The following is a 15,044-nucleotide window of genomic DNA, read 5'->3' on the forward strand; positions in this document are numbered from 1 at the left end:
TCATGCGGTAATCAGACACTCCGGCTGCATTTCTCGTTATGTGGGACGCTTTTTTGGAGAGACGCGTCGCGTCGCGCCGGCGTGCGCTCGCACCAGCGCCGGGCTTTTCCGCGGAGCGATCCGAGCGGGTACGAGATGGGGAGAGCCGGTGGTGATCCGCGAGCCGAGTTGCGCGCGCGGCGAGTTGAACGACCGCTCGGGGAATCGGCATCCACGGCATTCCGCGGAACGAATGAAGATGACCGAGCGAAGAGGGTCCCCGCGCGCGCGCGTCAATTACCGCCGGTCGCGTATCGCGCGGACAATGAATGAGAGTCTCGCCCGCTTCGCTTTCTCAGTAAGCCGGCGCGAGAATGAGCGTCGCTACGCCGCCGGGACGCCAAGGTCACCGGAAGCAGTCGGGCGCGTCAGTTCTCTCTTTCTCTTTCTCTCTCTCTCTCTCTCTCTTTCTCTCGACCGGATGTTCGCGAACTGGCGCGAACAATACTGTAAGCGGAAGAAAAATGCGAGAGAAAAGACGCGCGCGCGCACGCGTTACTGCGCTCGATTCGCGCGCAGACAAATCATTCGACTAACAAGAAACACTGGTCTAGTGTTCTCCATCGACACCATATCTGGAGCTCCAAGTGTGAGAACACAGAGATTGGATTATGTGCATAAATGTCCTACTTTGAAATAATTAAACAGTTTGAGCAAGAAGTTTTTCCTCAAAGTTAAACAGAAACTAAAGACTTCAGTATTCAGACTTCCTGAGGGACATTCAATTCTCCGAAACACTCTTGCGTTTAAAGGAAAAGAACCAGAAAGGCTGGAGCGTCTCATCGTCCTTAAAATCACCGTGTCACAATCCGAATGGCTCGGGAGTGCCTAATGGATTCACGGATCAACTCGGGGAATGACTTGGAAAAATATCGGCTTCCTTCGGGATCGCGAGGAGGTTCGCGCCGCGCCACGTGTTGTACATTACAGCTGCATTTCACATAGCCGACGTGCAAGCATGCGTTGCACCACGCGCTCGCGCATTATCTCGCGACATGCGTTTTCGCTCCGAGAAGCGGAAAGAAGCGTGTTGCAAAATTTGAAACCGGCTACATCACCGACCGACACGAACGCAATACCTGCCGCGAACGAAATTTAATTAAATTTCAACGGGGTATCTTACTTGCTCGAGTGTCTGCCCTGTACGAGTCATCTTTTCTCGTTCCTATTCGCTAAGAACCTCAAGACGCCCATTTTCTGAACGATTCGTTTCGTTTTATAAGAGTTTTAACGAAACTTTCATTTGTAGTCTACTACACGGAAAAAATTTCATAGGAAAAATTACTATGTACAATAGCAGCTACAAATCGTAAGAAAAAATTTCAATTATACTATAAGTAGTATAAATGTTACAATAATTTTATGAAAAACATAATGAAAATTTTCATAATTATTTTCTTGTTCCGCGTTTACTGTTTAAGTAATCTTTACTATAAAATTTTCTCCGTGTAATTATATTTAGAACCAAACATTAAAAGAAGTCATATGTAATTAATTTTCAATAATGGAAAATCTGTTTCAATTTAATAGGAACTTTTGCAGCTGCAAAGAAGAAATGAAAAATTTAAATAGGAATATTTCATTTCTCTCTCGAGATACACGTATTATGCGAGTGAATCGAAGATACTTACAGCTCGATCGTATTTCATTCGCGATCTGGCTAATTCGCCGGACTCGTACGTGACAGGAAGCTTCGTAAAAAGCGCTGGACGACGCGGAAGAATGCGGGTGGCTGCAGGTTGCAAAATGGACGGGGACTAGGACCCAGCGACGCGCGACGCCCGATCGTTATGCCACGAGCGAATTAATGAAGCGTGCCGCGCGGCGCTTCGCGTGGACGAGCGGAGCGGAGCTCGCGAAAGAAAGTTGATTTCGCAGTCGGCGGTATACAGTAGCATTTTTCCTCCTGATATCATGAGGGAGTACTCGTCGACGTCATTTACCGCTGTTCTTCCTCGGGCGCGAGTGTTTCACACGTCCGCTGTCTCTCCTTAATCGCGGTCAATCGTTGTATTAATAAAAACGAACCATGAGAGAGAAAGAGAGAGAGAGAGAGAGAGAGAGAGAGAGAGAGGCAGCTTGATTCTGTGTCGGAGGATTTACATTTTAAATGCCGAAACACGTTTTGCGGAGCAAAACGGTGTAGGCCGACGATGCATAGCATAAGGAGAATTGCATAGTGTTCCTGCAGGGAACAGAGATATGCGGCGATATAAACGCAGTCTTGAAACTTGCAAGGCGAGTTTCCGCAACGTAGAAATTGTCAGGCTGTTTATATACTGCCGAGATTAACGCGAAAGAATTCGAAATTGAATCTTCCGCGTGTCGCGTGTCTTACGGTAAAAGAAAATCTGATTTAATAATTTAGCGATCGTAAGGTGAAGGAAAGTTCTACTCGACAGTAGGGCAAGATGAAGTACCTTTGATTACAAATTTCATTTTGGTATCTAAAAATGCGAAAACAGCTGTATTCTTTTAAGTATTGATACATACTTTTCATAGATTTCAATATCAATATTTCTTATATAGTTTTTGAACAAGAAAAAAATTGAATTTTTGGTCAAAGAATGAAACATCTATAACAAATAATTTTATCTTATGAGATTTTTTAATTCCAAAATTTTTTTATAATGTACAATGCACATAAAAAGTTAGAGCTTTCGTTATATAACGTTGGAGCTACATGAGCACACGATGGAAAATAAAGAGTGCGCGTGAAGCGCGACACACGCAAACGAGAAGAGATCTTCAAGTGGTCTCCCACTGGCGAGTCGCCGAACTTAAAGAACCAAGTAGATTTAAGCGTTCGGGCCAAATAGCCGCCCGTATAAATAGACTCTTGTCCTCGATTTCTCGATGAGCAAATGAACCGGATGCCGGAGATACTTAATACCCACCAGATGGTTAACATAGCACTTCGATTCAGTATTGATGAGGCCTTAACGTAGTGAAAAACTCGCATTCACAACGAGGAGGCATGAAGGCACGTTAAAAAATCGGATTGAACCGGAATGAACGTTCGATATCTGCCCAAGATATCGATTTTCGTCTCGAGTACATACGTTTTCGACATAACGCCCGCTTTGTCTCGCTCATACTTGTCTCGCGAATCGCACTTTCGACAGCTTAATTGACGACTAGGTTCGTCCGCGTATCCGTTGTAATAGCAAAGAATTTTTCCCCGCGTGTGCCCAGTTGCAGCAATTGCAAAAGACTGACTGGAATGTTTAACAGTCACAACAAGATAATTTAAATTCACGTCACCTTCGATCGCCGCGGCTGACGCGGGGCAATCTCGAGTTAACTGTTAACGATCTCTCGCTATCGCGCTTACAGTAAAAGTCTAATAAAGCGATAGCCCGGCGAGAGTTGATTCCGCCTAACTTGACTGGTTTCGATGATTCACACGATAGCTTTCAGGAGTGCAAGAGCACGGACGGAGGCTGCGGAAAGATCTGATCTTCGACTCGTGCTGCCTAGAATTTCGCGCCGAGGGGCCGCCGAGTTGTATTCCCGCGTTACATCGCCGCCGTTTAAACCGGCGATCGCGGGTTTAAATTCTACCTGCCACAAGTTGGCGAATATCTTATATTTCGCGAGTCGTCTTCCTTCCCCGAACACACACACACACACACACACACACACACACATATGTACCCAAGCATTGCTGCCGCAACGGGGAAACCTGTTTATCAGTCTGTGTACGCGTGGAATGCATGCAATATCGGCGCATATTGTAACGCGCTCGCGTTAAGCGGAATCGAACTTAAAGGATGGAAAACCGATTACATTACGGGAAACAATGCGCGGACCGTAAATCCCGATTCTTACGTCACGCCTGGCGGTACTGCCGCCGATACCACTTCGTTGCGCGACATTATCGCAGACTCTTGCCGTGCGATACGTATGAGAATCGTTCGTGCATTTGTTGCGCAGATTTGGCCCTCGAAGCTAAACATTCCGCGGGACAGCAGCAAGCATTGTGCACCTATTCGATTAATATCCAATAAATTATTTCGTCAGGCAAACCAGCGTTGATGACTCGCGCCGTGTCTTTACAATAATTTATTAATAATCGCTTGATAGTTTACTTTCTGTATAATATTGTTTGATGCGATGTTCATTACCACCACATGCGTTTGCAGATTTGCTGAGTAATCTGGAGTCCTTCGCAACTGCCTACGGAGACGTTGTCAGCCCATTATTATAATATTCCCTCGACGTACACACGCAATTGCGGATACGGAACTTAAGAGAAACTGATTGGAGAAGGCTGCCAAAACTGTACCATGTCACACAAAAGGCTCAACTCAAAGTACAACATTTTGTCATATTTTTTATAATATAAATTTTTTGTATTGCAAGATAATGTAGCTGAAGCTAGCAGCCAAACGCCGAGCAGCCAAGGCCAAATGTCACATAGGCGTTCCCAAGAAACACCATTCAATCAAACGTTAAAAATTCCCTGGTTATGAGATTTTTAACGAACTTTGAAAAATTTGGGTTTAGTTATTACAATACATAATCGATCATTTAATATTTCCAGCCAAATTTGAAGAAAATCGTATTTCGCGTTTAGGCGTGAGGCACAAAAAATGATAAAAGTTAATTTTAAAAATTTATAACAATTAGAAAAATGCACGTCCTCTCGCGAATGATCGATCAGTCGATTGTACGTTACGAAAAGATATTTCCAGCCAAATTTGGAGGAAATCGTATTTTGCGTTTAGGCGTGAAGCGCAGAAAACGATAAAAATTAGTTTAAAAAATGTATAACAATTGGTAAATTAAAGTCCTGTCACAAATGATCGATTATGTATTATAATGACTAAACTCTATGCAAATTTTTCAAAGTTCGTTAAAAATCTTATAACCAGGGAACTTTTAACGTTTGATTGAATGGTGTCCCCTGAAAACGCCTATACTATATGACGTTCGACCCTTGCCGCTCGGCGTTTAGCTGCTGTCTTTGGCTGCTTGCTTCAGCTACATTGCAAGTTAGAACAGTTCAGTGTTTTTGATTTAGCAACCTTTTTCTGCATGATGTTAAAAACACGGGAAAAACTACTTCAGTCGCGAATTCGTTTTCATAGTGGGTCAGTGACACAGAAATCGCAGGCCGCCGAGACCGCACCGGTTTCAATCCCTGTGAGCTATAGTATCTATACACTGGTTCTCAAGTAGCTTTTTTTTCCGTTGCGTTCCCAGCACCGCGATAGATACACAGAGATGCGAATCGCATCGTCGGCGAAGTTCCGTTTCGCGATTACCGCGGTAGAATCACGAATGAACCTGCGTTTTCTCCGCGGGGTTATTGTGCGCGACATTACATTCGCGTAACAGGTTTTGCGTTATTTCACGCTCCTACAGGCCTACATTCGCATAATAACGATGGAAGCCGACCTCTCTTGATGTAATACGCATACCGGCGCGTCAATGATGATATCTTTGGGCAATTTCCTTGGTGTGCTGAGAGATCGCTCGATACGTGAATTAATTAAACGAATTAGGTAACGCAGAAAAGAATCGGGATTTTTTAATTGGAGGACGATTTTCGAGCGGACGCGAACAATTCTCGCGAGTCTCTGATTAAATCTCTTGAAACAGCACGAGAAAATCTATCGCACAACATACTAATATTTTAATATGAAATTTAATATAGATTCTCCACAAATCTATCGCAGTTAATTCAAATTTTAATTTTTTTACGCAGTAGACTTCAGTAAGATTTTCAAAAAAATTTCATTACTAATTATTATTGGTGTTATCATTAGTTTAAAGGAATATTCTACTTCGAAAAAAGACATCTTATTTTACAACTTTTTAATAGAAAAATTGAAACAATCAAAATGCAACTTTAAAAAATATTTATTACGACGAATGATATGAAAATCCATAAATATTTCTACAAAAGTTACATCTTAATTACTTCAATACTTTTCTGTAAAATAGGAATTTTTTCCCAACAAGATAAAATGCTCGACGTTTCTCTGTCATCGGATATACCGATAACTTTCAGCCGTGGAAAAAAAATAAATCCGATCGTTGCACTTCCGAGTCGGTTTCTCCACCTAAATGCGGCCGTCGCCGCCGCGCCGCCGGCACAGGCGTGCCGTCTTAAATTAGTCGCACAATCGTTGGCACGACGGCGCTATACATAGGTTTAATTAAAGAACGCTCGCCAATTGCACAATCGCGGCGCATCGAACGCGGCGTTTCTCTACCATGCTATCGTCGCTACCTCTTTGTCTTTCACGAATGAATATAAATTCTCTACCGGTGCACATTACACGGCCGTGAACGCGGTTAATTACCCGATGCGAGTCAATCAACGACACTCGCGGACGACGGAAATAAGAGAATTGCCTCGGCCGCCGTCTGTCGCGTTCGCAGAAGGCGTGAAAAAGTGGCGTGCCACCCGGACCGCGACGGTGCGTGTACACGCATATCTTCGTAAATCAACGGCAATTGATACGTCGATTACGCCTGCCGGCGGACCCTCGCATTAGCGCGGCGAGATGAAAACGCGCGTAGGCCCTCCTTAAAACAATTATTACGTTGTAAAAGAGACGCGACTGTGCTGCTGCTTCTGCTTTCTCTCTCTTTCTCCGGACTTGCTATGTATCGCTTTATTACCGTTCCCGTTACTCCAATTTAATTTTAACACGGTGTTGTTCGGTGCAAAACGTACTTGCATAGATTCTTTACATCAAAAAAAATTGTATTTTTAACTTGAGAACTTTCGTCTTATACTTTTATAGATTTTTTTCGTTTCTTATAGACTCTTCTATATTAGGGATACTAAGAAAATTTTAATTTTTATAAAAAACATATATATATACATAAAAAATTAATTGTAAAAATTACTACGATAAATAGTAAGCGCGGACCAAAGAAAATTATGAAAATTTAAGTATTTACACTACTTATGATATAATTCTCTGAAATGTCTTCTTATAACTACTATCGTACATAATAATTTTTATTATAAAATTAGACTAAAATTTTTTTTTAATATTTAGTTTGCATAAAATTATTATTGACCAGAAGTTTAGAAGAAATATATTCTTAACTTCAAAGAATAATCCGGAAAAGCAGAATATCTGCGTTGAAAAGATTTTCAAAGTATAGTTCTCTTACTCTTCAGAAGCACAATCTGTTTCAGCAATTATGTGGAATAGAACAATACGAGATATTATTTTCATATATGCGTATCGCAAATAGCATGTTTCACAATTTACCAACAGCACGATCGGTCCCATTACCTAGGAATCGACCTACTTACCCCGCCTACAGCCCTAATTAGAATTTCACGAGAGCGATGAGCTCTTTTTAATGAGCCCGCTTGTTATGCGAGCGCGCGCACGGCGCGTCGATGCGTTATCAATGCTGCGATCGCGTACGCACGCGGTTTTCTCCACGCGTCACGCGGCGCGGCGAACAAACGAGCGAGCGAGCGGGCAAGCGAGCGGGCACCCAACGCTGAAACTCACGCGAGGCGTCGACAAATCTTTTTCGAATGCGTCATAAGCGCGGCCACAAAGACGGGCGAAAGGGCCGCGCGGAGAGGAGATTTTACACGCGTGCGTGACTTTACGGCCGCGCGGATCACGCGCGCCCGCGGACAAGAACGAGCGCTCAGGAAGTGGAACACGCCACGACAACGGCGACGGCGCACGAATTCGTGTCGCGTTTCAAAGGGGTTATCGGTTCACGCCGATGAAACGCGCGCTGCCGACCCACGACGTACGATAAATTCGAAACACTCGTCATCATTAACATAGACAAATCGCGAAATCTACGACGATGGAGAACGGAGATGAAATCAAACGCGGATGGCCGTTCGGTAACATCCGCTCGATGACGACAGAATCGGCAAGCAGGAAGGCACTTCCTTGCAAGAAGAAGGGACGACGAGATTGCGCCGGTGGAGGGTAATGCAATTTTGCGGCGAGGCGGGGAAAAGTTGCCGAGAAAAAAAATGCACCGCGCCAGCTAATTAATAAACTCACGGCAACAATTAATGTTATTAAAAATAATTACCAACCGTAATAATGAATATGTAATTAATTCGGCTGCATGCGCGTGCGCGCATTGAAAATTCTAGTTCTAACGAATATTATTTTTCTGTTTTACGTCTTCGGTGCAGTTTGTAATGCCTTGTTTCTGCCGAAGCAACGATAACAGCGATAATATTTTGCAAACCGATTTCCGTAATATCCGGACGAAGTGAAATTAAACTTAACCGCGCTCATAACTTAGAAGCAATTTGTGTGAAATGGGCGGGACAGGAATGACGCGAGGAAAGCAATGATACATCCGCACTAAAATGCATTACGCTTCACACTCGAGCGAATACTGGCGTCATGGAACGCATCGGCCGCATTTCACGGGCCATGGAGTGCGCGTTAATATCGGCATTCGATTAATAGCGCTCAAACGGTATGAAGGTGATATCGCGCCTTTCCGTTTCGTTCGGTATGCAATTCCCACGAACGTGACGGCGAGAACAAGACGAATAAAACTCGCTTCGTTCGTCTCGTTCGCGGTAATTCGAGGCAGCGAGACGCGAATCCCACCGACACAATGCGCCGCGTCTCCCCGACCATCCTCCTAAGACCCTCGTTAAGATATTAATAATCGCGGGGCAACAGGATCGCAACCGCGAAGTCAAGTGATGCGATTTCTAAGAAAAGGCCAAGTCGCGAAACAACAGCCGATATCGGCGAGCTGTCTAACGGGTTGCGATCAGTAAATTAAGGAAAAGCAACGTTTGCCGTAATGTTCGAGCAGGTCGGCGATCATTATCATCGCGAAATAAGCGGCGGTGAAGTCACGGCGAAGCAACGGCACGAAAAATCATTTTCGAAGATCGCTCGCGCAGATCGCGGGATCGGAAGATACGAGCGGCTATCCCTCAGGCGAGATTTGAAAGGGAAGGAAATAGCCGTATTTCTTTCGAAATCGAGATATAAGAAGGAAAGATTTTTTACGCAAGAAATTCTCAAATTCTTCCATTTCAGCGTAAACATAAATATTCAAGAAATTACATGTTAATAAATAAAAAAAATTATTTAGCTGAAATGAAATATTTAGCTGAAATAAATATTTAAACCGCAGAAATTTAATCACATCAACAACTTTTTTTCAGTGTACATCTATTGTAAAAGCATACAAATTATATAAATAATCTTTTATATAATGTAAGAAATGTGTAAATATAATATAAAGTATATTTTTATTAAAATATGAGTACGTAATTTTGCTGTATGCACTATGTTTATATATATATATACATTTAAAATGTAAAAAAAATTAATTTTGCATTTAATACGCTTACGTAAGTTCATGATACTATGAATAATCAGCGGCCTATAGTCAGTGTGCCGTGGGCGCACCTTACGATGATCGATTAGATTTCGAGATTGACCGAGAGAGAACGTTTTATAGACTAATAACGTTTATACGAAAGCGTTAGATAACGCTCGATTATCAGCCCTCATTCATGATTCATGATTACTTTATTATTGATAATAACGAAAAAGTTGTAGAAAATTAGAAGAAAGGCAGTTTAGTAACACAAAGTATTTGTACGATAATAAAAACTAATCTCCAAGGATAACGATTTATAATTCATTTGATTAACTAATTCTAACCAAGATTCGACTCCGCTGTGTTCTGTAAAATATAGAAGTATAAGTTTGGACTCTTCTTAAAGTGGCAAATTACTCGAAAAATTGCACAAACTTAATTATCACTCTTTTAGAATGACGTTTTACTCAATGGAAAATTTAGAGGGTAATTTGTCTGCATTAAAATTGTACGATCTCCGGGAAGGAGATGGCGTTGACCGGAACCGAATGCGAAGCGATTAATTCGAAGAAATAATGCAACAATTGAGAAAGGCTGATTTAATGCATCGAACGTCGGAGGCAGCGGTACGGAAGACACGATGATGCGGTGATTCGCGCGGAATGCGTTGGCAACGACGGGGGGAGAAGGAAAAGGGGTGCATCGTCTCTTCACGTCGCTTTTAATTGCAACCATGCCGCCTGCGACATATTTCTTTAATCGATAGACCGTTATATCGGCTTTTCAACGAGCGCGCGGCTTCTGTATTTCGACTTGTCGGCCATTGAGATCGTGAGAGGATCGTGACAGACACATCGCAGAGCAGAATGAAACAATGGACGAGCGTATCTAAGCAGGCTGATACGTGATCGATCCCACCGACTAGTGAAATATGCGTATAAAAAGCTAACGAACCATTGAACTTTCTTGAACCACCTATAAACTTTACGAGCGGTTTGACACTTTAGCTCTATTAAGCTGTCAGTTCCTGTTATTATTCATAGATCCTCAGAATTTATAGTCTAAGAGAGATTCAGCATTAATATTTGAATTTTAATAACAAATTCATTTTTTAGAATAATTTAGTTTGTACGGAAAACCGCACGGACCCTGGTGAAAATTTCTGAGAATTTTAATACAAAATGAACTCACGTATATAAAAACATAAAAATGTAGATTTTTTCAACATATCTACAAAATGTTCTAATTTGTACAAAAGTAAAAAAATTATCTAAAAATTATAAAATCATACAAAGGAATTCTGAAAAATTATACACGTAAAATTTTTTATAGAAAAATTGTCATCAGGGGACACATAAAATGTGTTCAGTTTCACATGTATTCATTTGTAATTATAAATACTTTTGACATTTATAGCTTTGCGGATTGATTCGTTGCATTTTCGAGAATGAATCGAGATCCATTCTCGTTTGTTTGAACGATCAAATACGCGCTCGTAGACGCGCGGGGGCGGGAAAGAGCGACGCATTTTGGGTATTAGGTTTATGATTCCGTGCCTAAATTTACGCGTGGCATTTCTAGAACGTGTGCACGCAGCCTTACAAGACGCTTTGCATGTGTGTCCGGAATTCTGTATAAGTGCTGCGCGGTCGCTTACGTAGATTGAACGAGAGCCAGGGACTTTTCGGCGATTCTCTCGAAAGTACACACGGAGGTGCGAAAATGTTTGCGATGGTATTCGCGGAAGCGCTTTCCAGAATTATGAGACGCGAGATCCAATTACGCGTAGAGAGTTGTGCATAGTAACATCCGGCTAATGTCTATAACTCACCTCGATTGCATTTGATACTCATTTTAGTCTCTACTTGAAAATAACTGCAATCGAAACGTAGATAAAATGAAATATCTCTGCTCCGTAAGTTACGTTACATTTTACGCGTCGGAATTAATTTTGTTATTCATATAATAGCCCGAGCCACTATGTAAATACCCGATGTCGGATCAATCCTGACTTCTGTGAATCATAGCGGGACACTTTAATGCGTCGCTATTGTTCATTTACGGCCAGTTACACACCGCGCGCGCGTGCTGATTCCACGCTAATTCATTACGTTGCAGTCGAACAAATCAGGGCAGATGCATCTCTGTCGCGCGACTCTCGGCGATTAGCCGGTACTGCCAGTCCCGAGCGTGCCGGCGTCCTCGATCGAGAAAACAAGAGCATCGTCCGTCCCCGCGTGGCGAACAAAACAGCGGCAGGATCGCAAATCGCGTGAGGCGGCTCCGTCGCTCTTGACAGAAGCTCGAAGCGCGCGCTTGAATGGGATGCAATGTAATTGTATCGACGCGGAGACCCCGACAAACTGGGATCATCATCATCGCCATAAATGTCGCGCGGAGAATTTCTTTCAATTTTTTATTTTGTCATTTGTTGGTGCTTCGTGCAGTGGTACCTTGCCATCTGCTTGCAGCCAGATTCTGCCAAGAGCAACGACGGCTCTGAGTCACGCCGCGCGGTCCGGTTAGGTTTCTGGCAGTCGAATTTATCCGCGTCTGTATAGGGTGTCTTATAAGGAACCGCGCGTACACTAAGATATTGCCAAGTTTCTTTATAAAACGAAAATAAAAACAAATTGTAAATATAAAGTAAAATTTCAAAATCTAAATTTTTTAGCTCTAAAATAAATCTCAAATTTTTTAGAAACGTAAAGCTAAGAAAGGCGTTGAATTGGGTTTTTTTTTTAATCAAAGATGTCACACGCACTTTCTGTGAAACACATTAGAGATACGCCTTTTCGTCGTCGATCTCGCGCCTGATATGCAACGAGCGTCAACTCCCGCGAGAACTCAGGCTCGTTCCTAGGAACATTCTGTCCATCTTTCCTTTTGCCGTTACATAAAATGACATCAGGAAACTCCTCTGTACCTCCTCATCATGTATTATGCATTGCCTGACTGAGAGTCCTTTGCAACTAATAGCTAATCCCGGGCGAACGAGGGGCGCCTTTTCCGTTCGAGCGGGCGTCGTCGTGACGAGGAACTGTATCCTCCACGATTTAATCTGGGCGGTGAATCTTTCCGCGCGAACAGTCGCTTTCGATCTACGCGGGAATGCAAAACGGCCGGTCGGCTGCTTTTTTTTTTTTCACAATCGCTCGCGGCAGCGAACGTTTAAAATAACTATAAGCCACGGTGAACGGCTCGAGAAATCCTCGCGGTGTTTCCTCGGAGACGGCTGTCCAAGACGCGACCGAAAGAGCAAGTCCTCCGAAGGAGATCCCTCTCTGGGTATGCAATCAAATTATTGGCTCTAGCTTGCGAATAATTGAACGGCGCGAATAAGACGAAATTGCTCTATAATCATCATGAAATTATGCCACGCTTGAATTTGCGCGATAATAACTGTGAAAGGAATCTGGCAGCTAGCTCTTGAGCAAATTTATACATACGCTCTGGAAGCTCATTTAACTACGAGGTGCAATTTCGTCTGAAATAATTATAACCCGATAATGTTCGCAATGTATACTTTGGCTCTGCATGAATTTCTTTGCCGATTATGTTGACAGTAGATTTATTTATAATAATCGCTTATTAAAAAAAATTCAAAGAATTTTATCATTAGCCCACGCACACTTTTCAAACGAGATTATCACTTCGGATATTTTGAAACACTATATCTATAACGTGTTACTTATATGTATATATGATGAAACTTCTTCGTCCACACATACACGCACGCTGAATTCCGTTACTTCGCACGACACCCGTGTAAAATGGACCAAGGAGACAGTCGTGTCGGGCGATGACAGAAATTGGACCTGCCCCTGTTTTCGGGACGCTCGATGCCGGAAATAGAACATCTAGTCCCTAGAATTCCGGCTGCTGATTGCGCGATGGAATTGCGGAGCAAACACTCGCGTTTGCACGTGTGTCACGGATCCGTAGCGATTACATTGTAACTCGTCAAACGTCAAAGAGAACACGCGATGCTTCTCAACCTTTCAAGTATCAGCTAATTTCTTTCTTCGAATAAACACCTTTATTATAACAAAAAAGAAATAGAGCGATATTTACCACTTGTCACGCCACCGTTTCCGTAATACGCGGCCGGATACTTAATGCTATATTGTTTTTCGTAAGCACCTGTTCCGGTGGAATTAAAGCGATGCGAGCACGCCAGACCACCGTCACACTGCCATAGCTTCCACGGTTGAGTCAACGCGAAACACTTCCGTTTGACGAGGACCACTCCGTGGCTCGGCCGAAATGCATGCGTGCTGATTCACGCTCTCCACGTAGGTATCCCCTCTCCCTACTACGCGTTGCAGTTAATACGAAAATATATACCGGGTGTCCACGGAAAATTTCGTGACGATCCTTACGTAATCCGTGGAGGATTATTTCGCCGTGATTTGTAAGACGCGACCTCGCGTAACGACGAAGAGCAACGCTTTAGAATAGGGCGCCATAAATTTCAAGATTACGTAGGACACAATGGATTAAAGCGAGCGACATGTACCTATATCCGGACACTTCTACAAAAGTTCAGTATTAATCTGACAAGTACTTTTTATAATATCAAAGTTTAATCTTAAATATTTCTTTATCTATTAATATTATAAATATAATATAGATAAGTATATAAATATTTAAAATTTAAAGAAGAGAAATCTTCAATTAAAAACATTTGTTTTCATTCAATTGTTTTCTTCGAATGCGTCGAGATTTGAAACCATATTTCAAAGTGGTTTCAAGCAAGGATAAATTTAGGTAGCTCAGAAACCGTACAAAATTCGTAATAACATTAATGCAGCTCCATCAATGCAATATGTCAGCGCCAAATCTAATGACAGGTGATTTAAATGTACATGAACTCGAAGTACGTTTATTATTCGTATTTGTTAGAAAATGTTTATCATCTATTCTATTATAGTCAAGTATAAAAATTACGATCGCTAAAGCGTAATGCCCACCGCGGTCGGCAATAGTATGACTCGTTGCTCGGATAAGATAACCATCGATGAATGATGGTAACAGGCTAACCAGCATCTTTTTATCAAAGTGCATTGCACATGTTTGCCTTTTATCAATCTATTGCTTGCTCAAGATTATTTATACTCTTCATGCTCTTCACCACGTAATAATTTAAGAAACATGCTTCCAAATAAAAAAAAATAGAAAAAAATATTTTATTGAAAATTGTGACGTATGTGTAACACATTATAAAGATACAATATTAAGGTTAATGAATATATATATTCTTAATAACTTATTAAATATTTGAATTATAAAATTCTTCAAATTATAAAATTATTTTAAAATAATTCCGAATAAAAATAAATTGCTTATGAAAAATTCATAGCAGTCTTATACATAAAGGAACTTACTATAAATTTAATGGATTAGAAGGTAATAACGAGGAATTTCTCTCGTTAGTTATCAAATCCTAAAACTTGTCGTTATTTCTAGAAAAATAAACACCACAAAATCCGACTTATCTTTTACATTATTCAGACTTATATTGCGAAAGGATATGGACCACGTGGCTGGCTAGCTTATGGCGCCAACATGTGCCACGATGGTCTTTATAAAAAGATCACGCTGTTTCGCCAACTCGAGCACGCAGAAATTTCCAGAGGAATTCTAGCGCGTTCTTCACGTTTCACCTCACCACTACAAATTCTCTCGCCGCG

The 15,044-nt window shown here is 41.9% G+C and overlaps 1 protein-coding gene across 13 annotated transcripts in view; it reads right to left on the reverse strand.

Annotated features, from left to right (window-relative positions):
- The window catches only part of LOC105832605 (xin actin-binding repeat-containing protein 2), a 70,583-nt gene that overhangs the window by 41,701 nt on the left and 13,838 nt on the right, over window positions 1-15,044 (reverse strand). Inside the window, exon 1 of one of the 13 annotated variants that reach the window (XM_036295392.1) lies at window positions 13,495-14,590. The exons of 11 other annotated variants lie outside the window; for them this stretch is intronic. The gene's annotated coding sequence lies outside the window, so the exon portion shown is untranslated. Of the gene's footprint in view, window positions 1-13,425; window positions 14,591-15,044 lie in introns of those variants that run through there. One more of the 13 variants, XM_036295394.1, reaches the window with a different exon arrangement.

The sequence above is a fragment of the Monomorium pharaonis genome, chromosome 1 (genome assembly GCF_013373865.1).
Source record: "Monomorium pharaonis isolate MP-MQ-018 chromosome 1, ASM1337386v2, whole genome shotgun sequence".
NCBI lineage: Eukaryota > Metazoa > Arthropoda > Insecta > Hymenoptera > Formicidae > Monomorium > Monomorium pharaonis.